The sequence below is a fragment of the Topomyia yanbarensis genome, chromosome 2 (assembly GCF_030247195.1).
Source record: "Topomyia yanbarensis strain Yona2022 chromosome 2, ASM3024719v1, whole genome shotgun sequence".
NCBI lineage: Eukaryota > Metazoa > Arthropoda > Insecta > Diptera > Culicidae > Topomyia > Topomyia yanbarensis.
The window spans coordinates 85,858,036-85,866,906 of record NC_080671.1 but is presented as its reverse complement, the minus strand read 5'-3'; the positions used below and the strand labels follow the sequence as shown (position 1 = coordinate 85,866,906).

General features: G+C 39.9%; 1 pseudogene; it reads right to left on the bottom strand.

The window, feature by feature from the left end:
- Nucleotides 1-6,693: 6,693 nt before the first annotated feature.
- On the bottom strand, nucleotides 6,694-8,045 carry LOC131684977 (putative nuclease HARBI1; annotated as a pseudogene).
- Between the last annotated feature and the right edge of the window lie 826 nt (nucleotides 8,046-8,871).

Genomic DNA, 8,871 nt, shown 5'->3' with positions numbered 1-8,871 from the left:
TTTTTCAAAATTTTCAGCCCCAGTGACGCCAGTTTTAACAATATTTCATCAAGGTGCACTGTCACTCTGACAGTGTACCTGTATCGGTGTACCTGGGTTATAAAATGTGTCCTCGAAAAATCATCAGAGCATTCCGTATTAACATATTTGTATTTGGTCATACCTTGGTATAAAGCAACCTCGATACAAAGTAACGCCGATATAACGTAACTCGATAAAACGTAATCTTCTGAGTAGGAAACACCGTGCCATACGGTATCTACAACGCGTATTCGCAAATTACACACAGTGATTTTCCATGTTTTTCACGATATCCTCGGTCCAATTGTTGACGAATAATCGAGTGACGTGTGTAAGGTTCGTGTTAAACTGATGTCTTTATCCGCTCGCTCTGTTCTGGCGGTTGTGATTGCTGTGGAATATTTTCATTTCGTTTCTCCTCTTCGTTGTTGTCGTCCGTTTCATTTTGCTGAATTAAGAACTCGATATCGTTATTATCATCCGCTTTGCGGCGACGTAAATGGTGAGAATTTCTTCTTAGAACTCTATCTCCTTCTGAAACTAAATACGACCGATTCTCTTTAGGGCCCCTTACACGAGGCGCTAGTAATGTCATTACTGAGCAGTAATGTCACTTTTAATGATCGTGTAAGGTGAGTAATGATGGATTTTTCATACAATTTTAGTAATGTCATTACTTAGTAATGACACTTTTATTGTACGTGTAAGGGACCCTTTTCAGTTCTCGAAGCACTTCGGCTGGCGACCACAGAAGGGATTTCGGATCTTGCAGCAACACTTTATCTCCTCCTGCAAACTTTGGTGGGTCCTGCGCTCCTCTATCTGCATATAGTTTTTGCACCTGCCTTTCCTGGAGTAGAGCATCCTTTACGTTAGTAACCACTTTGGGTTTCAATGTGTCGAACGTCATAGGTAGATTCGACCGAACCAGTCGTCCAAGCAACCTTTCATTCGGCGAGGGAATGTTATCGTTTCTTGGAGTGTTTCTAGCATGCAGGAGAGCAAGATCAACGTCTGATTTGTCCTCGTTGCACTTGTTGAGGATGTTTTTGGCCACCTGCACATATCTTTCAGCCAATCCATTAGCACGGGGAAAATGTGGATGTTTTATGCTCGAAACCCCATACTTCAGAAAATTTTCGGAATTTTTCTGAATGATACTGCGGCCCGTTATCAGATTCTAGGATCTGTGAAATCCCATGAACAGAAAACCATGTTTTTAGCTCACGAACTACGTTTTCGGATGTTGCCTCCGAAAGCCGCTTGAAATCAAAAAAACTTGAATAGCTATCGACGATCAGGACGTAGTCGTCACCTCGGAAGTGAAATATATCAGAGGAAACTATTTGAAACGGTAGATCTGGAACATTTTTTGATAATAAAGTGTTTTTATGTTACTGCGCTGATTGTGCTGACATACGTTGCAACCTTCAACCATCTGCTGAATATCTTTGTTCATATTGAACCAAAAAAGTAATTGTTTTGCCCGCCTGATACAACTTTGAATCCCTGGGTGCCCACTGTGCACCGCTTCGAGCATCTTTTCTCTTAACTTGGATGGAATTATTACCTGATTTGATTTAAAAAGAAACCCTTCATATACTGCCAGTTCATCCCTGAAGCACCAATACTTTCGCAGAAGTGGTGAAACATCTTTTTGACTCGGCCAGCCATTTAGTACCATGTTCATCAGTGACTGCATTTCCAAATGCTTAGCTGTGTGCTCTCTTAACTCCGATGCAGCTTTGTTCGACATCTGCAGCACTACATGCATCTCCAGGTGCTCGCCATTTTGAGCCAAGTCGTTTTCTACGTCCCGACTCAAAATGTCAGGTATAGGAATATCGCTCGCTTTCTTGTACATTACATTAGGGCTGTACTGGGCAACTTCAAGCAGAATTCTTCGTAGTCTTGGTGATGCTCGATCCATGGGCTTCGAAAAAATAAACTCCAAGGGTTTATGGTCAGTTTCAACTACCAGCTCTTTTCCGTAAACATACTGATGGAATTTTCGGCAGGCGAAGCTGATAGCAGCCGCTTCCTTCTCAATCTGCGGATAGTTTTTTTTCTGCCGGGGAGAGTGCTTTCGACGCGTAGGCTATCGGCTTTCCATTTTGTAACAGGATGGCTCCCAGCGCTTTGGAGCTGGCGTCAACGGATGTGACAGGTGTGTTCACGTCGTAGAATGCCAGAACCGGTGGTAGCAACATTAGATTTTTTATATCTTGAAACGCTTTCTTTTGTTCGGCATCCCAAATCCAGGCCGCATTCTTTACCAGTAATCGTCGCATAGGCTCCGTAACTTCCAACAGGTTTGGTACGAATTTTGCTAGATAGGTGATCATCCCTAGGACTCGTTGAAGTTCCTGTTTATTCGTCGGTGTTTTCAGCAACCGTATGGCTTCCAGTTTTTCAGGGTCCGCATTCAGGCCGTCTTTTGTTACCACGTGACCCAAGAACTTGACTTTAGGCTGATTGAATACGCATTTTTCCTTGTTGAGTTTAAGGCCCCTTTCATTCAATATTCGGATCACATTTGCAGTGATTTCTTCCAGTCGTGATGAACTCTCTGCGTGAATGAGTATGTCGTCCATCGAGTATTCAACACCATCTAATCCTTCCAGAGTATCCTGCATGATTTTTTGAAATATCTCTGGCGCCGAAGCTAATCCAAACGGGAGTCGTTTGCAGCAGTACCGTCCCCAGCGAGTCCCAAACATCAGCTACTTCGCTGTTCGTTCGGTAACTGGAATCTGCCAGAAGCTTTTAGTACAATCAAGGATTGTGAAACACTTCGACTTTGTCAATCTCGTAGAAATTTCTTCGATTGTTGTTAGTGGATGATGACGTCGCAGCAAGTTCTGGTTTACCTGAGAAGGATCGATGCAAATTCTTAGTTTCTTATTTCGTCTCACCACTACCATCGCATTGACCACAGGTGTTGGTTCGTGAATTCGGGCGATGACTCCTAATCTCTCCATCGAATCGAGTTGTTTCTTAACCGTGTCACGGATGCTATGCGGTACATGTCTCGCTGGTCGCATCTCCCACTGAGGATCGTCGACTAATTCGATGTCGTATGATGTCGTATATATAGTTTTTTAAACATCCCAGTCCTTCGTAAATATCACTGTCGCCAATCTCTAACGCGTTCACTCGTGCTATGAGCTGTTGAGCCATGCATGTTTTCGTACCAAGTACAGGAATCACCTTCTCTTCAACGATTTTAAATAAGATCCGAGTCGATTTCGATTTAATGGAGCACAGTGGGTTAACTTCACCCAAAACTCGCATTTTGTGGTTCGAAAATGTTACTAGCCATTTTGTACTAGACTCTTTCAGTGGAAGTAAGTTCAACTTTTTAGCTAACCACAGAGTGAACAGTTCCTCTGCTGAACTTCCCTCGTCCGTTTCTTCTATTGCATTAACAATCGGGTGACGTGCGTAGTTTTGCCTTTTGCACTGTGCTGCGAAATGGCCCTTTCGACCACAGGATCTGCACTCCTTCCCAAATGTCGGGCAAGAAGTTTTCCTGTGTCTTCTTCCACATTTTCCACACTATTAGTTCGGTAGCACTGTTATCATTTATACTGCTTGTTTTGTTCTTCATTACTTTTAACACTTCCACTTTTTCTTCGGCCACCATCACTTTTGATTGCTTTGCAGTTAGTTCGTGATTGCGACATAACTCAATCGTCTTTTGCAATGTCAATTCATCGTTCAGTGGCTGGGGCACCAGTTTCGAGAATTTCACTCCAATGATTATTCTATCCTTGACTAGCGAATCGTGTAGCACACTAAAGGAACACTTCTTTGCTTGCTCCTTCACTTGTGTGACAAAATTGTCGAAGGGCTCCTCTTCATTTTGAACTATTTTATTGAAGGTGTAGCGTTCGTGTGTTATGCACGACTTCGGAATGAAATATTCGTCGAACCTCGCTTTTATCAGCGCATATTCTTTTCTTCTTCGGGTCGCAAATAGAATGTGTCATAAATCCGTACGCAGTTCTCGCCGATCGCGCTCATGAAGCTCGTGAAGATCGCCGATTGGACCTCTTTCGGGTTTTCAATCAACTGCGTCGCTGTCGCAAACCAGTTAAACTGTCGTACCCAAGCCTTCCATTGCGCCGCCATATTTTCACTTAGAATCAACGCCTTAGGTGGCTTAAGACCAGCAGCCGGTGACGCCGCCATATTTGTTTCTGGCACGGGATCTGCTATGCACTTCCAGATTTCAGCGAAGATTTCCGACGCTTGCATTCGGAGAACTACTAAAACTGTTTATTCTGTTTTTCGCATATTTAGCAAGCTATAATGCGATAGTTTAATATTTGTAGAGCACCTTAACGCGACAGAAATAAGCAGCCACATCTGACACCATGTAAGGTTCGTGTTAAACTGATGTCTTTATTGAGCGCAAAGTGTATACAAGAATAGGTGAGCTTACAACTAATTAAGTATGTATTAATACGTTACGTCACAACGCGGCTCTCCAGTGATTAACGTTGAAAGTTGCGTGAAAATCGATGAAAAAATCGGCCGAATTAATCCTCCGGAAGTCGCGCAAATGGCTCAGTGAATGGACACCCGCTGGTGCCCAAAGACAATTTCGCTAGATTTTCAGAGCAGTGTGCACTCAGTACACTAGCGCGACTGCCGGAAGGTTAAGTGATTTTTAGTTTGTCACCCGCGTTTATACAGGGTGTTTGGTTCATGGTTAAGGTTGCACAGATATTGGACAAAAATCGAAAACGAAAAAAGCAGTTTTTTCCACACCGTTTGTTAGATCTTCATAAAAATCAATCAAAGAACTTTTAATGTTAAAAACTCACTTACATCTCTAACTCAAAAAGTATATTTGATGCCCTCACACGTTTCAGCTAACGAGTTTAAATAACCTTTACAAAGTAATTTCATTCTTCGACATGATACACTTATCTTTTCTTGTTTTCGTGTGTTTGGGTTATTGAACTTGGACATTTTTATCTCATTTTTACTAATACTCGTTTTAATTGAAAAAGTATGGCACTTATTGTACTTTTGTTTCTTTTTATTCGAAAGCCAGGAAATTTTTTCTGAGAAAAATGTATTAATACCTTTCAGTTAAGTGAATTTAGTATTCTTTTAGAAGTAAAGTAGTTTGAAGTTAGTGTTATTATAAGCATTATTAGAATCTAGATTTGTTTTATTCGTAAGAATTTTCCACGTTCAACAAGGTACAGTCTATTAAAATTGAGTAAAGAATATTAGAGAAATATGCACGAGAAAATGATAAAATTGGGGGTGGGCGTAGCGTTGTTGGTAAATCTATTTTCATAAGATTCTCTATTTTCATAAGATTCTTTTCTAACCTGAAGAGGCGAATGACCTTAAGGTTAAAACTTCTATAATCGAAATAAAAAAAATGATAAAATTTAATATGAATGACAAAACGCCCTATAACCACAACTTCTCGTATTCGGACAAAGGTCAAAAAGGTTCCGTTCGATTTCTGAGATTTTTTCACATTAGAAAAACTGCAAAATATGTATCACGGAGCAGAAAAATTATTGAAAATAGGGGCTTTTGGGGACAAACTGACCCAGTGCCCCCCTTTCAAGTATTTTTCGAGAAACAGAAATATCTCAATTAAAATACTAAAATTATTTTCTTGCAAATGAGGTAAGAATTGTAATTTTCTGAGGGCCACTTCAAAATTTATAGTATTTAATATATTTTTCCTCTATATTTTCCCATAGGGGCCATGCATAAATGACGTAGCATTTTGGGGGGTAATGGGGGTATCCAAATTTGTAACGAAGTGTGACGAGGGGGAGGATAGGGTCAGAAGATGTGCGACGTAGCATTAAGGGGTTATATACAAAGTTGGAACTCAAAAAATCGAAAGAAAAAATTAGTATATATTCTGAAAGTACTTACTTTTGAAAATATCTGTGCAAAATTTCATCCATATCGGAGCACTAGATTTTAAATTACAGCCATTTGCAGCGCGCTGGTTCTTTCACGCTCATAAGGGTCAACCAGCTGCTCGTGGCTGCGGACGATCGAATAATCGGAATTACCGAAAAGCTCTGCTCGAAAAGCAGACGAACGATCTAAATAGGATGAAGCGGCATGTATCGGATTGTGCCCGATATTCACGTAAGTCGTACGATTTACAACAACAGCGAGTTGACCTTGAAAAGAAGCGGTTTAAACTGGAGGAGGAGAAATTCCATTTTAAGAAACAGCTGCTGCTGGAGAAGCAGAAGTATAAAAACCAGCAGCTACAATGTCAGTTACAGCTACTTGAATACAAGAAGCAGAAACTCGACCATGAAATGGGGTGGACAACAACGGCTGATGCACAAGATGGTCATAACGAGATGGACAGTGACGATTGATGTATTATTATCATTGTTGAAGTTTGCTTTTCTGTATTATAACGTCATTGTTTTGAAGATGCAAAATTCGAATAAATACCCTGGTAAGTTGTTAGTCATTCAATAAAACATATATTTAATCGAAATAATTTATATTTTCGTTATAAAATGCATAGAACAACTTGAACACACGAATTTGTACAAATAAGAATTATAGCCATCTGGGGTATTTCGGATTGCAGTTATGGAGTTGCTAGAATGTCGATTAAGAATGACAGATTGTAAAATTAGTGTATAGATTCAGGTTTTATTTCTGTGATGCAAAAAACAACTTGGTTCATAAAGTGTTGTTCATAATTTCTTCTCCGATTCAACTCGCATCACTTTCATTTCTACCAACATCGCGCAGTTCTGGATCGTTCTCTCCATTTGGTAATTCTGGTTCATCATATTCCATTTTATGGTTCATGCGGAGGTTATGTAGGGCTACGCAAACGTTGATAATTTGCGTAGCTTTTTCAAGTTTATAATACAGCTGTCTTACTGCTAGCAAGCATCGGAAGGTATTCTTGACCACTCCAATTGCTCTTTCCATGGTGATTCGAGTTTTGGAGTGAATTTCGTTGAACCTCGTCTGTCGTTCTGTGGTATTTTCACTCGTACGGAAAGGAGTGATTGGAAATGATGTCAAAGGGTAACCAGCATCACATGGGAAGGAATGAAAATGACATCTTATAACAAGACACTGTGCCCTTTGTCTGAATGGTACGCTTATCAGACTGAATTTCAATACTTTCAATAACTCTATTCTTACCTAGTAACCAGGAGTTCCTCTCCCCGTTATTGTATCTTTGTAACAGTAACTGATTTAGAGAACTGCCATTCCAAACAAACGAGTCATGCGAGGAACCTGGATGATTAGCATCAAGATACCGAATCATCAAATTATGATCGCAAACCTGTAGTTGTATAATATCTAAATGTATTAAATGCATAAAACTTAATATTTCAGTATTACCAATATTACATTCAGACTGTAAAAGCCTTTGTGATTGTAGAACAGATGTTTATTGCGGACTGGCGGAATGATGCTAACGTGGGTTCCATCTACACATCCGATTACTCCTGTTACTGGGAATCCAGTTTTTTCATAGAAACCTAATTTAATGCCGCTTATTTCATTGTATTCGGATGGAAACTGGATGACGTCCGGACAGACTTCTGTTTCAATTATGCCCAAAACAAGTTTCAAGACTTTTGACATCGTAGGTTGTGCCAATCCAATGAAGCGATCGTTTCCTACGCCCTTCTGATAGTTCCCTTCTGCAAAAAATCTTAATGAAGCTGTCAGCATAATCATTGAAGGAATCGAAGTAGATTGTTGAACAGGGTTGATTTTAGTATCGATAATATCCAATAAGTATTTAAAAATATCCTTAGAAATCCTGAAGAATTGAATGAATCTGCAAAAAAATGAAGCAAATTTATTTTGTTCAGTGATTTGTTCTTTACACTATAAAACTAAACTATTCCATATACTTACGATTTATCAGTTTGATCCAGCGGATTTGATTAATCTCTTATCCTTCTACGTTCCGCTGCCAGGACGGTATAATCCTCCTCGTCTTCACTATCGGTATCAAACCACCATTTAACACTCATTTTAATCCTTTTCCGTCGATATTTTTCTGAGCAAGGCAAAACAAATTGACAGAGCAGGCAATTATGAACATCACGTATAATGGTTATCCGAACGTCACCTCACTGTCACTCTCACTTCACGGTGTTAATTTTCATCATTTCTCTGTATGACAACGGTAATAGGTAAAAAAGTGAAGTGACGTGTCGGTGAAGTGAAAGTGAACGTGGAAGTGGAAGTAAGGGCCTCTGTAATTTTCCTATTCAAAAATATCGACAAGCGACTCGGTCACGAAGCTTTTTGTGGAACGGTCCTGGAAAAAACACGATTTGCGATGTTAACTGCCATTCAAAAACTACTTACCCGATTTATTAAAGACGCAAGATGATCTGAGTTGATCTGAACATTTATTGATAAATACGCATGGGTTTTCAAAAAAGCAGAATCCCGGACATCCTAGGGTAGCGTTACTAGCGATTAAAACGATGCTGGATATCGCAGAATTTGTGTTTCAATCTAAAATTTCCAAAAATAGACATATTGGAATCTGTATGATGTAGCAGTAACCTGACCAAATTAACATGTGGTAATCTGACCATCATAGTTGCATGGCGTTGTTTAACGATGAATAGTCCTTTGCCAAACGGGAATGCTGAAGTAGGGCTGGTTTACCGTGCACTACTTAAACGTTGTCTTGACCAGAACAAAAATTGTATTCCGTAATGAGTTTAGGGTGGCTTGCGTAAATAAAGCGCGAAATTTCCTTTTTCTGGATGATTACGGTACGGTTTTCACATGTTCAATCTGAACTTATGAACATCTATACTAAAGCTGCACAGCCTCGTTAAT